This window comes from Erinaceus europaeus, chromosome 17 (assembly GCF_950295315.1).
Source record: "Erinaceus europaeus chromosome 17, mEriEur2.1, whole genome shotgun sequence".
Classification (NCBI taxonomy): domain Eukaryota; kingdom Metazoa; phylum Chordata; class Mammalia; order Eulipotyphla; family Erinaceidae; genus Erinaceus; species Erinaceus europaeus.
Window position 1 is genome coordinate 72,579,542 of NC_080178.1, and position 15,012 is coordinate 72,594,553.

The 15,012-nt window shown below is 44.4% G+C and overlaps 1 protein-coding gene across 11 annotated transcripts in view; it reads right to left on the reverse strand.

The window, feature by feature from the left end:
- Nucleotides 1–15,012, reverse strand: part of NAV2 (neuron navigator 2) — a 762,517-nt gene that overhangs the window by 367,473 nt on the left and 380,032 nt on the right. Inside the window, exon 1 of one of the 11 annotated variants that reach the window (XM_060177033.1) lies at nucleotides 4,239–4,296. The exons of the other annotated variants lie outside the window; for them this stretch is intronic. The gene's annotated coding sequence lies outside the window, so the exon portion shown is untranslated. Of the gene's footprint in view, nucleotides 1–4,238; nucleotides 4,297–15,012 lie in introns of those variants that run through there. 11 annotated transcript variants of the gene reach the window in all.

A 15,012-nucleotide genomic window follows, 5' to 3' on the forward strand; every position in this document is an offset into this window, starting at 1 on the left:
ATGTGGGAATTCATTAAGTGTTCCCCACGTGAAAAGCTATTCTTGATGACACCTGTCTTACTCTTAAGCTCATGCGGTTTACTCCACTACTAGGGCTGAGGTTCACTGGACCTTCTGCCTGGGGCCCTGATCTAGACTGACTGATTGCAAGAGGCTTTTGTGTGCCCATCTCCAGTCATATTTCTGGAGAATGAGGCACAAGCAGTGACAACCTCAGGAGAGAAGGCACCGTCTAAAGCAGGGGTGGGAACATCCAGCCCATGGGCTTTGGGGGTCATTCTGTCTGGCCCTGCCAAGGCAATCACAGGCAGGACTTGAGAGTCAATGAATCCAGCAACTTTTCTCATGTCAACATTAAGTGCTAAATTCTAAGTTGATAAGTTTGTATGATCTGTGAATGGTGTTATAAGAGTGCAAGTGGTCCTTGGCAGATAAAAGGTTTTCTATCCCTACTTTAGAGAAATATCAAAGAGGGATAGCAAGTATCATAGGAAAAATCATATTGTATATGAAAACACATTCATATATTTGAACAGGAATCTAAAGTGACTGTTTTTTTTTTCTTCTGAAAATAAGGCCTGACAAAATTGTATTGTCCAAGAGGGGTACAACACAAGCACTTAACTGCAGCTGTTGTGAGTGGGGTGAGGGAGAATCCAGAAATTCCCTGATGGTATGAAAATAACTGAGCTTTCCTGCCATTTCTGGAAAGGTGAATGTACACTTACCCCATTTTCTGGGAAACAACTTTTTTTTTTTAAAGCAACATGTCAGGGGCTAGGTGGTAGCACACTGGGTTAAGTGCACATAGTGCGAAGTGCAGGGATCCCAGTTTGAGCCCTTGGCTCCCCAGCTGCAGCTCTTTGCTAGTCTGGTGCAGACTAAGTTTCTATAAAGGGAATTCTATCTCCAGTTCTTACAAAGCAGGCCAGTGACTTGACTGACTTCTATTTTATTAGGACCTCCCCTAGTCACAACAACAAGAGGACACCTTTGACAAGGTGGAGGCTGGAGGAAAAGGCCCATTAACAGGTTGTTAAAGTCATGCTGGGGACCCAAAGGAATAAAAGAAGGAAGTCATCAGCCACAGTGCCCAGATGCAGGACTCCACAGTGGCAAGTTCACCTGAGCATGTGTCAGGATTGAGCATGTGTCAGGATCCCGCAGATTTTCTGAGACAGAAGTGGCTCCTCAAACCCCTCTTTACCTTGGAGAGCTGTTTAATCATTCACCAACCTGCTTCTCCAGCACCTTTCTTCTCCCTCCTATTTCCGTAATTTTCTACCAGAGCCATCCATGTGAGTCAGGGGGAAGAGATATCAGTTGGCCCCATGGGACAGAGCCAGTGGGAACACTGCTAGTGAAGGTCTGCCCTGGATGTGTCCTCAATCCCCACTGCTCACCTCCCCGTTGTCTCATGGCTTTCTGACCCAGCCCTTGGGTCTGGTGCTCAGCATTAGCCCTTGCTGGCAGTGGCACCCCAAGCCCCAAGTTAGCCCAGCTCCCTGAGCATGACCTCTCTCTTTGTACTCTCGTGGTAGCCACAAAGTACGTCCCTAGGTCTTAATATTATGAAACCCTCTGTAGGACGACCACTTCCCCTCCCACCAGGCTGGATTTGCCCTTTGCTGACAGTGTCCTCTGTTCCAGACCTTTCCAGCTTCAGCTTCCAAGAGCTCTGTCCTGTATCACTCAGCACTCACTTATTTCCATGTCTGTCTTCCCTACTCTTATGCTCCTCAGAACTATCAGCACTCACCCAATGACAGTAGACCTGTGATAAGTATCTCCTGAATGAAAGCTGTGTGTCTAACTCATTCCCCAAGACACAATGAAGAAGGGGAAGAAGGCTCAGCATCCCAAAGACCTGAGCATCCACGGACCATCCTTCCCTCACATACATGTGGACAACCTAGAGTTCCCTCTCATTCCTAACTCCTTCAAGTGCCGTCTCTGTCTGATAAACTAATTTCTGTCCAGCTATTAATGGCTTAATGTGTTTCCCAGATAATGTATTTCAGTTTAACAAGGGTCTTTCACTCTTTCAGCCAAAGCAGTGACTAATGGGGAAAATTTCAGACACTGTGGGGGATGGTGGGGGGGAAGACCAGACACAATGGGCTCTCTCCACTGCCTCAAATGTACCATATGGGCTGATGCCTTCCCTCCCACACACGAGGCTGCTGTGTGGTATGTGCATGTGGGGGTAGCAGAGTTGTCGGTCTTGGTACAAGAATGTCAAAGGGAAGATCAGAGTCCTGTACTACCCCAGAGGGAGGAATAAACTAGATAGCTTGGCCTAGGGAATCCCATTACCCCCTCATATCTGGACATGGGTAGTTTTGAAGAGAAGAGTATTGCATGATCAATCGAATGAAAATCATAGCCAGATTAGTAGTTGTTTGTTAAATACGGTGCAAGGCACTTTTACTTTCTAATGACAACAGCGCTGAGAAAGGTCATTTTTCCAGTTTTGCAGATAAAGGCTCAGACAGGGAGGGAGATCTGCTCCATTCAACTAGTTCAGAGCCTTCAAAGACTACTGTCCCTCAGGCCAGCCACCTGGCTTCCTGTCTCTGTACTGTGCAGTTACTGTCACACCACCTACAAGCAGAGGAAAGCTCAGAAACACCATCCCTGGAACCATCTAGACAAATGGTGAGCAGATTACTTTTGCAAGTGGTTTTAAGGCTTTACGTCTTCTTCACTCTGAGAGGACCTGGAAACCTTGGAGATGAGGGGAAAGATGCATAAAAATTAAAATAGAAGGCTCATGGAAGTATCCAGCTGATTAAGCGTCAAATTTATGAAAAGCACGAATACTTCCTGGGGAATAAAAGACTCTTATCAGCAAGCCCACTTAGGGAGGCCTAAGCCCAGGTAGGCCCTTCTCTGCTTCACTGGCCTCCACTAGTCACAGAGGGAGCCCCTGCCAAAGATAAGCACAGAAACACAGGTGAGCAGGGGGCTGAAGGCCACTAGATGGTTTGAAAGTAAGATGTATGGCTTTCAGGAGGGCAAACACAATGTCCAGGGACAAGCCACTAATGAATGAACACACCCTTCCAAAAGACTGGAGTGGGTCGGTTAGCAAGGATTTCTCTCCCTCCCCAACTCTTCCCCCATCTCTTTAGATCAAGAATTATGAAAAGGTGTCTCCAGTGCATAAACTAAATGTCACTGCTTTTGGTAGATTCCTTTAACAGAGGTTAATTTGTTGCTTCCTGGCTTCTCCACACAATTCACTGTCTTCCTTTCTATTTAGATCAGGTGGAGATGGAGAGATTCTGAGGGAGCCTCTCTCAATGTCCCTGTAGCCTGTCATTCTTCAGGACTAGGCCAGACACAGTCATGCCTCCCCAACTGTGCCCAAGCTGTTCGCTCAGCATAGCTTGTTACCTACCAAAGGTAGTGTGTCTGGTTTTTCAGAACCCAGAGCAAAACTGTCAGTGAAATTCTCTTCGATTCTTGCCCTCCAATAAGGACAATGTATATGCTCTTCTGGGGTTCCTAGTTCTCTGTTTCTGTCTTCCCCACAGCCTTGTCGTTGTGAGTATTCTCTTTCATTATTTCTGGTATTTGTGTGGTATTATTACCACAATGCTATAAATTGCTTAGGAACAGGTGCTCTACCGTATTCATCTTGGTGCACCACCACTGTGCTTGGCTTGTTGTTCACATAGTTAAACAGAACTAATACATTTGGAATGTCACAGCAATAAGGGCTTAAAGATCATTTGGTTGGGAGTCAGGCGGTAGCGTAGCAGGTTAAGCACACATGGCGCAAAATGCAAGGAACCGGCGTAAGGATCCTGGTTTGAGCCCCAGCTCCCCACCTGCAGGGGAGTCGCTTCACAAGCAGTGAGGCAGGTCTGCAGGTGTCTGTCTTTCTCTCCCCTCCTTTGTCTTCCCCTCCTGTCTCCATTTCTCTCTGTCCTATCCAACAACGACAACATCAATACCTACAACAATAAAACAACAAGGGCAACAAAAGGGAATAAATAAATAAATAAATATTTTAAAAAGATCATCTGGTTATCCTACAAATTTTCCAGAAAAGTTTAGATCTGAGTTCCCAAATGCCAAATTAGTTCAATTTGTTTACTATACATTTTGTCACATACATACACACTAATCCTACCAAGCATAGAAAGGGCCTAAGGAAAAACTATGTTTCAGAATGAGGGAGTGAAAATTTAAAGAATACCTTTAAAGCTCCAGGGTAGGTTTTGACTCACCCAAGGCAGCTAAACTGCTCCTCAGCAGTCAAGAATATGTCTCCAAAGAACTTGCTTGTTTTCCCCTAGAATCTGAGAGTTACCCTGTGCCCCCTGGTATTTGTTTGCTCAATTAAGCATCCCAAGCTCCTCCTCCCACTCCTTCCCCTCCCACTACCTCATTGAAGCAGATAAGGGTAGAAATTGTGTAATCTCTGGTTGACCTCTGACCCCCTTTGAAGGGCCTCCACACAGTGGTCATCTTCTCTTCCTCCTCCAGCTCTGAGCCCAGTAAGATATCAGAATATGGGGACATGCAGACACTTTAGGAAGTGACTTAAAAACTTATTTTAGGCATGTTTAGCTTATTCTCTTGGGCTATAAGTGCATGTAAGTTGAAATAAAACTGTTTAAGGCAAAACCAAAAAAAGTTTTAAAAAATTCTGCAATAGAATTATAGGGATTGCTCAAAAATATTGATGGTTTCTTACTTGTGTCCTCTGCTCTGATTTCACATCTGAATGATTCAGAGAAAAGGGTTGGGTTGGAGCTGTGCTCAAACACTTTGGGTTGTGTTGGTTTGTTGGGTTTTGCTTTGTTTTGTTTCCCGTGGTTGTGGTTTGGTGGGGGAGAGTGTGGTGTGGTTTAGTTTAATTTATTTTCCCTTTGGGATCAGTCCTTTCATTCTGGGCCAGTTCTGGTCACTGGGGATTAAGGTTAGCAATTTAAGAAGCAGGACTTTCCCAAGTGGCTGAGGTCCCTGCTTCTTGGGAACCTTTGAGGCACTGAGCACCTGATAGTGTTCTCTCAGAGTGCAGCCACTTTGCACTTAGAAGTTATGTGATTGGGTAATTAAAGAAACACAAATCCTCTTGAAGTAGGTTCACAATTATTTCCCAGTGGGGGTTTTGGAGAGCAAAAGAGAATGATTCCCCTTTTGTTAGGTCTCCTGACCCTCATAGGAGATCCCCCACCACACACACACACAGCAGTGTATATTATTTACTCCGAGGGCCTCTATTTCCCCTCATCCAAAAGAGGGTGTCTGTAATGAGCTCTGCAAAGGATGGCTATCAGCCTGGCACTCTGAGTCTGGTATACAGGCCATGAGAAGAGAGGAAGCAGGAGGAAACAGATGTCTAAGATGCATCATTCCAGACTGTGTGGACACTCTCACTGTATATTCTAAAGTCAACAGAGGACAACAGGGGAATCCCAGAATGAGGGAAGCCATTGTTTATCAAGGGAAAAACTCCTAGCACTGCGGTGATTCACTTTTGGTTTCTGTGCATGCCCATGAAATGACATCGGTCATATTAGTACAGCAGTAGGTCAAACAGCATCTGCAGTTGTGGGTGTTTCTTAGATCCTAGAACTGAAGTCTTAGAGCCGCTCCTGAGTCAGCCCCATCCAATGCCTCGTCCCAGGTCATGTTTCATTCAAATGTGGACAACAAGGGCTCACAGGGGGCTGGTTTTAGGTTTGTCACAGCATGTTCACATCAGTTTTTCTGGTCATTATGCTTGGAATCATCAGTGAGCTGAGATAAAAACTAGCATGATCCCACTTTTCTGAGCACACTGGCACAAAGAGAGGTTATGTGCATTATACAGAGCTGCACAGCTAGGCCTTAGATTTATTGGCTTTTATTCTAACACCATCTCTACAGAATCTCAGACTAAGTTGACTTTACATAAATATTGTCATTACCAAACAGTAACTGATACTTTCATAAATTAACCTTGTAGATGCCAGGCTCTAGAGACTCTTGAGAATTTGTATGTGATAGCTCATTGAATCATTATACATACTATCCTGACAATATAGGTTTAGAAACTGCACCTGACAAAGGGAGAGACAGTAACTTGTCCTTGCTAGACAGAAAATGACTTCATTGCACTGGGATTTTGTCTAGCTATAGAATTTATAGTTCTAGTCTGTGCTGTTCTATCCCTCTGTGTGGTAACATCATTGTCATAAGGTTAAGACTAAGCTCAATAAACAATAAACACTCCATTGATATGGATTTTGATAAGTAACAGGTGCCATTCCCATTAAGAGGATTTGGGGGGGGGAGGGCAGTGGTGCACATAGTACAAAGTTCAAGGACCCGCTCAAGGATCCCAGTTTGAGCCCCCAGCTCCCCACCTGCAGGGGGGTCACTTCATAAGCGGCGAAACAGGTCTGCAGGTGTATCTCTGCCTCTCTCTCTCTCTCTCTCTCTCTCTCTCCCTAACTCCCCTTCCCCCTCTCAACTTCTCTCTGTCCTAGCAAATAAAAAAAAAAACAATGAAAAAAAGGGCCACCAGGAGCAGTGGATTTGTAGTATCTGCACTAGCCCCAGTGATAACCCTGGGGGCAAAAAAAGATTATTATTTTTTTTACTTTTTATTTTTGTTGTCACCTTTTATTTAAACAGTTGGTGTCAATTTTTTTAACCAAATTCCCCTTCAGCTCATGCCATTATAGATGGTTCAAATACCTCTGTGACTTGGGGAGAATCATCAGCCTATCTGCACTTCAATTTCCTTTAATATTAAAGGCAGATGTTAACACTGAACTCTCAGAATTGTTTTTGAAAATAAGGTAAGACACTACATTATGAAGTGTAAATTCCAGGTAGGGGTAGATAGCATAATGGTTCTGCAAAGAGACTATCATACCTGAGACTCCAAAGTCCCAGGTTCAGTCTCCTATACCACCATAAGCCAGAGCTGATGAGTGCTCTGGTAATAATAATAATAATAATAATAATAATAATAAGAATAAATGAAGTATAAATTCCTAGAACTTATTTCCCTTATTGATGGGAAGCAGAGCTTAGCTGAGCACTTTCTCCTAGTGTTCAGCCTGCAGGACATCTGCTAAAAGGATGCTGGAAATAGACTGTTTCCCAAATTCTTCGGCGAGAGGACCCTTGGTAGAGCATTCTCCCAGCCACCATCCCAAAGCACCTACCTCAGGATGCATCTTGCACACAGTAGAACCTGGTCTGGCTTTTTCCCAGAGGGCCTCCATCTTCAGTGCATCATAGTAGCCCACAGCCATCTTTGATCACACCCCTAGACTTTCCCACTTAGTCTGGAGATTTTGCAGCAGCATACTGAAGTAGCATGCTGAGGGACATTGGAACACAAATGGCAAGAAAGACAGGAGATAGGCCTCGGAGCTCCAAAAGGAGTGTGACAAGAGCCCTTCTATGGGTCCACCCTAGTGTTTGTGTCTACACAGTCTGGTTCCTATCACGAATCAGACCAAGAGCCAGCCATTCAAAATGTGTGGCCAGCCCCTGACATAAAGACCAACATTTAAAAAGAAGACCTTCCTGTGCATGACCCTCATGGTGTCAGCCTGGCTCAGATGAGTCAGGACTAATTATGGGATTGACCTTACAGGTGGAACACATTGAAGTTCCTTTCTTTTCTCTGACATCACTGTCCTAGTGAAGTGAACATGAAGTATCTGAAATTCCTATTCGTTCATTCTGGTAAGAAGAATTGCTCACATTTATTATTTATTTAATTGCTTCCCAGACAGTGTTTAAACACCACTTAAAAATCATCACCTTTAGTCCTCACATTAACTCTTTGAAAATGATGCCATAACATTTCACAGAACAGTGAATGTGGGCACACAGGTATTGGATAAGTTTCCAGTCACCACACCACTAGTAAGTCATGTACTCCAACATGAGTTTGTCTGAATTGATAGCCTCGGACCTAAGGTTAGAGGCATCTTAGAACTCTTCTGTAAAGTGGTTCTCAAAGTATAGTCCTTGGGCCAGCAGCAGTGCAAGGGAACTTATTAGATAACCACATTCTCAGGTACCACACTGGAGCCTACAAAATAGATAACTCTAGTGGAACCTAGTAATCTGTATTTCTTAAGTGCTGAGGCTGATGCTCACAAAAAATTGAGAACCACTACTGCGGGCATAAGGGCTTTGCATCTTGGTTGTGGCATCATGGATGGTACTTGAGGGAGGGAACACATCCAGCCCCAGGATGAGTTACCTGGTCCATTACCCATTAGTGTCATCTAGCAATGAGCAGGGCATAGAAGGACAGCTGTGGGGGTGGGGCTGGGGTGGCGGTGAGTAGCAATGGAGTTACTGGTGGCCCTGGGGTATAAGACAGAAGGGTGGGGGAGACCTGAGGTCCAGTGTGGGTGTAGGGAAAGGCCAGCTCTGCACAGACTATTTCCACCTTCTTTCAGCCTGCCTCCCCATCCTCCTTCCTATTTCCAGAGACATATGCTGTGTGGGCCTTACTGATCCCTGAGTTCTCCTCCTGGCACACACATTGACGCTTTAGCAAGGCCTCTGCCCAGAGGATCTCCTGCCTCTACTTGAGTCCCTCGGCAATGGAGAGACTCCTGCCACAAAGGTGGTCCTTTCCTTCTAGAAGTCTCCAACCTGTCCTGTTCCACTGTGCTTCACTCTGTTATATTTCTTTTGCCTTCTACCATTCTTGGCCATTACTTCCTCCACCTCCATGAAGACCATATATCAAAGTTGCCTGCTTCAGGGCAACCCTTCAAACCTAGGCTCCCTGACTATTCTCTTGGTCAAGCCCAAGGTGACTTTTGTTTTGTTCTAGTTTTGCTTCTAGGGTTGTTGCTAGGGCTTAGTGTCTGTACAATGGCTCCACCATTCCCTGGTGGCCATTATTTTCCTTTTAGTTTTTCAATAGAGGGTGAGAGACAGAGAGATTGTGAGGAGCAGAGAGGGAAAGAGATCAAGAAGGAGACACATCTGATCTGAAACACTGTTCCACCACTTATGAAGCTCCCCACCCCTACTCCCCAGCCCCCACCACTCCCACAAGTGATGACCGGGGGTTTGAACCCAGGTCCTAGCACATGGTAATATGTGTGCTCTACCAGATTTGCCACCATCCAACTCCCCCTACTCCGCCCTGCAGTTCTTTCATAATTCCTTTTCTACCTATATTCTTGTTCTTTTGCTAAGTGAAAGTCTCCTGAGGTATCATCCGAGACGATGACCAGAAAATCCTCTATCTGCCACTTCTGTTGGTAGAATTCACAGAACTCCACATAAGGGAATGAGCAGAGTCGAGGTTGCTGGCAGTGCTGTCCTGAGGAGGACTTTGGGGAGGGCCCATTGAGTGCTCCTCCTCTTCTTCCTGATGAGAACATGGAAAATGACAGTCTGCCCTTGAGATTGCCTGTCTGCTTTCTTAAGGAAATGTTTTTCCATGCAGCATGTGCTATTGGAGGCGCATCGGAATAGAGAAGCTCCCCCACACTGCCTGCCCACGTCCTGTACCCTGGAGGAGTGCCTGGTCCCTGGCATGTCTGCTACCCAGGACTGGGGTGTATGCATTGTCCCCACTGGAACTATTGGCTCATGGAGTTGGTAAACATGGGGCAGTGTCACCACAGCCTCCTTAGCAGTTGGCAGAGGCTGAACCTGTCTGTAGGGAAGAGATAGTGGGGGTCTGTTTTCACTAAACAGACTTGTGGTTATTTTCCCAAGGAAGCTAAGGGGAGCTGGGGTGGGAGCCCAGGGATCTGGCTGTAGACCCTCAAGGTCAAGGAGTAGCCTCTAGAGATAAGCCACTTGAGTTCAGATTCTGGGTCACCCTGACAGGCTGTGTTGACCTGGGGAGAGTTGTTTAAATGTTCAATGGCTTATGACCTTATCTGCTCCTTGGGGTCTATAATGGAGTCTTCCCTCTCTTTCTCAGTGTGAGACCCACGGAAAATGTGCCTATGAACAACGGCATGGTGCCTGGCACAAGCAGTGCTCACTGAACTGTTCCTATTGATATCATGGCTTCATACAACATGATTTGGGTCCAATGTACTTGAGTCTTTTTAACTTTGGAAAGATTCTCTTTATTCTCTTAGTAGAGCCTATTGGCTCAGGGAGATTTTAACCATTACCAACAGCGTAGTATAAATGGAGACATCAAAGTTCCGAAAGATGAAGTGACACAAAAGACCCACCATCAGCTTCCAGAACATCTGACTGCCTGTCATGGGTACCTGAGGCATGGCTGTTAACAGACAGTTTGGTTTGCATCATTGCTGCATTTTCCTTAATGTTATATAGCTGTCTTATGTTCTAAGATCAAGAGCTAAGTTCATGGCCTTGAATATAAACTTCACTGATGTGGACAGCGGACAGGCTTTGCTATTCGGCAGTCACCCCCAGTTTCTTTGCTATGGATGTCCAAGACAGACATTGCTATATTTGCACTCCCTCCCCCTGACTGCTTGGCCAGGGTTTGTCTATCCCCATGTATGAATCCATCTGCAACAAAGCTCACTGCCCAATCCAGAGCTGCTGGTGTGACCCTGACCAGAACACCAATGTGTAGGGTATCAAGAGTGGCCTCCCTTATGGGACTTCCCCATGAAGTCCATTCCCAAGTAGCCTCCTACAATAGTCTTAGTTTAGCCTCTCTTTTGCAATGACCCCAATCCAAGCCCAACTCTCCTGAGATTTCTGGACTGGAAGGAGGCAGGCTGAGAGTGCAGGATGTGAAGAAGGTATACTTTGGCTGCTCCAGATGCTCCCCTGGAATTTTCCAATACCAATGAGTCCCTAGGAGGTTTGGGGAGGATTTGTGTCTGAGGCTGAGAGTCACCATAAAACTGAGAGTTTTATCCAGTGGCTCCAGATAGACCATATTTTCCTACCCTGTCCATCTAGGCCTGATAAGCACCACCCCTTAAATTTCTGCCTTGACTGGCTTGCAGGCTGGCTTGTCCTATGTGTTCCAGGAAAAAAAAGGTTTATCTTTGTGTTTTTCCTCTGGCTCTAAGAGATGCTTCTCTCCTTTCTCTCCCTTGATGTCCAGGAGACATCAAGCACTGGCCCTGCTGAGCACTTATCATCCAAGGATGCTCCAATGACATCAGATTCTGGAGAGCTGGACAGTTCCCCTCACTTCGAACCCTGCACCTCCCCCACCCACACACACACACCCTGCTCCTCCCTCTCCACTGTGCACACTCAGATTCAACCTTTAAGCTCCAGCAGCACATGGAACTGGGTACTTACAGTTCTCACTGTCACCAGACTACCATGTAGTGTCTTTTTTTCTTTAATATTTATTTATTTTTCCCTTTTGTTGCCCTTGTTGTTGCAGTTATTATTGTTGTTATTGATGTCATCATTGTTAGATAGGACAGAGAGAAATGGAGAGAGGAGGGGAAGGCAGAAAGGGGAAGAGAAAGATAGATACCTGCAGACCTGCTTCACCGCCTGTGAAGCGACTCCCCTGCAGGTGAGGGGGCTTGAACCAGGATCCTTAAGCCGGCCCTTACGCTTAGCACCATGTGCACTTAACCCATTGCACTACTGCTTGACTCCCTCCATGTAGTGTCTTCTTATCCTATTCCTCTTTGCATGAGATCACTGAGGATTCAGAAAGAGGGTCAGATAAGTGGCATTCCAGAAACAGAAAATTATCTGGCTATAATGCAGATCTTGTTTGATATTTATTAATGCATTAAATAAATGCATAATAAATGCTACAAAAAGAGGAACAGAATGTGCCCAGAGGGGGAAGGTCAAGCACTTAGAGAGGGGCTGCTTGAAGAATTTTCTCCAAGGAGGCATCTGGAAAATAGAGACTTGAACAAAGGAAGGAAAGAGTCCATGTGGAAAACCTGAGGGGACAGTATTGGAGCAGAGTGGACAGGAGTGCACAGGTGCTCAGCAGAATGTGGTATGTGTGTTCAATACAGTGAAGGCACCACTGGAATTAGAAGCAGAGTGAGCAAGATGGAGAGTGAGAGGTGCTGGGCTGGAGACTGAAGGTCTTCAAACTGGCTCATGTATCAACTATAACACTAGGCTTGTTTTCCCATGTCTCTGAGTTAAAAACAGTTTTTAAAATTTTTAAAGGTCCAAAGGAGAAGGAAACATAGGTAGAGACAACGAAGAGGTTGATGAGGATGTGACCTAGAAATCCCAAAAGATTTATCATTGTATCCTTTACAGAAAATAAAAAACAACTCTTATTCCTTAATGCAGGGATCTGAAGGGCGGTAGGCTATTTGGGCTTTGTTTCCAGTGTCTTAAGAAGAAACTGGAGTACTGTGAGCAAACATCTGGCACAGCCTGAGGTCCACTTGTCAGTGCTGACCTGGCTCCATCCTGGGAAATGATCAGAGGGGTCAGCTCCAAGGATGAGCGGGAACACTTGCTCTTACACAGGAGTGAGTGAATGGTGGCTTTGGCTGGGTTGTGGCAATAACTGTGGTGAGAAGGGACTGGTTTCTTGTTACAGTCAAGTGAGTTGGCAAATTAAATTTGGGGTGTGAAGGGGGGGAAATGAATGATGACATTTGGGGTTTCAGTTTGAACAACTAGGGGGAAAATGTTAGTGCCATTTACTGATATTCAGGAGCCAAAGCTTGAGGATACAAAGACCTGCAGTTGGTGAGATGGGTTTGATAAGTCACAAGTTCTGATTTTGCCAGGGTCAGTTAGAGATGATGATTAGACATCAATATAAAGACATCTATACATCTATACATCGTGTGTGTGTGTGTGTGTGTGTGTGTGTGTGTACGTGCGTGCATGTGTGAGTGTAAAATGCAATGTTGACATCACTGATGCAATTTAGAACAGGGATGTATTGCCAGTCACACAGATTTATATGTGAAGTATTTGATGCTGATTCTCAGTAATCTAAAAGGAGAATTTTCTCCAGTTGTCTCATTTTACTAGCTAGAAAGTTGAGCCTTAAAGTGGTTAAATAGTTTCCCCAGAGTTATGGGGTTGGAGAGTAGTATAGCCGAGAGCCAAAACAAGAACCCATGTTCTAAACCCCACTTCTCCTAAACTGATCAGGCATGACCTCCTCCTTACTTAAAAGCACACTTTTCCCTTCTTGGAGCTTACATCTGTGCATTTTTATTTGGGTGACAGATGGACTAATTTAGTTTTCTTGGTTTCCTGGAATTAAGTCTGTAGACTAGAGACAAGGAAATATTTTTGTTATCTGCCTCTGAGTTGGATAAATAAAAAATAAATACATTTTTAGTATATCATCTTTTCTTATACGGTACTTTCTAAGTTTAGAAAGTAACACATGCTAACTAATTAAAATAAAAATAAGGGAAAAATGTTCTCAAATCTTCAAGACATCCATGGTTGAATCTTCTAGGATTTTTTCAAAAATCACACATTATCTAATCTATATATAAAAATGATTTGTTTCTAGAATTCAGAGTTATGGGCCCTAAAAGCAAAAAAGATCCCAAAGAAATCAATGAGCTGTATGGTAGAAGTATCAGGTATAATAATAACAAAAATGCTGTTATTTCTTTAAACAGCACACAGTAGTTTATCTAGAATTGTGCTAAGTGATTTAGTTGAGTGACCATATTCAACTCTCACACCCAGAAGTCATGGGCTCCACAGCTGTAACTTCCCAATCTCAGACTATTCTGTGCCTTGAGAACAATGCCAATGCACCAAGAACTAGGGGAAGTGCTCAACAGAGATTTCTTAAGCAAAAAAAAGAAAAGTGAAGTAATCTAATAAATTCAACACACTTAGCAAAATGAAGGCAGAATAAAAATAGAGCAAGACAAGATTAACTAATTGATCCATTCATTCAACAAATACCTACTGAGCACTGACTAAGAGCCAAATGCTAAGTTAGACATGGGGGACCAGCAGTGAGTATGACCTCATCCAGTCCTGGCCTCCTGGTGCTTACATGCTCCTGAATGACTAAACCCATGAGGGTTGTTCAGAATGGCTTCCTCCCAGTCTGGAGGTGTCTGCTTTATTTCACTTTGATGTACAAGTTCACTCTGTGCCAACCGACTCATTCTAAAATGAGTCGAGAACTTCAGGAATGGAAAAATCTAATGACAGACCTCTTCCATTTAATTCTTCAGACCAGACATCACCTAAGCTGTGCTTCCATGCCATCTTTTATTAGCTGATTTCCATTAAGTTTCCAATCAGATTCCTGAACTGGGATTCTTAACCAAAAATGAGGTTATGGCCTTCTAGGATTTCCTGTAGATGAGAGGCATACTTGAATATACCTTTAGTAGAGAGGGCCAGAACACCAAGGGAAAGAAGCATCCATTATTTTCATCAGATTTTCAAGTGAATATGCAGCCTCAGGAAAATAGACATCCACAGCTCTAATCTTTTTCCACTTGAGCGACACTGCCCACAGACTGTGAATGTTGACTCTCTTTCCCTCTAATAGTCTCTCATAGAGCTGAGACTGAGTGGCATTTGGGCTTTGCTTTCAGAAACTATGCAAGTACAGCATTGGTATTTTTCCAGGCACGGCATAAAACGGAGCTTAATTCATTCACTTCCACATTGACACAAGAGGGAATGTTCCAATTCCTCAGCTGCTGAGAAAGGCAATGTCCCCCCACCAGGCTTCACACAAACCTCTTTCACTTGATTATTATTTGAGTCTCACCCTTGGCCTTAACTCCACACCGTGGGTCTACACTGTTTCCCTGAGTACACACAGTCTAAGACTCCCTTGAGCCAAAAAAAATAACACTGTTCTGATAGTCGAAGGCAAGAACAGACTTCCTAAGCAGGTTGTTCATCTGCCAGAATTCCTGCTTGCTCTGCTTATTCTTGAACTCCAGATATCAATCACCATCTCAATAGGACAGAGAAATGGAACAAAAAAATATAGTCTCCTGCTATTTCATTTTATTGAAAGCAAGCAGCACATTCAAGTGAAATATTCAAGATTCATGGCCTCTGGGAGCATTCATTCCTTCATTGCTTCAACAATACACATTAAGTGTCTATTCTTCCCCCAGA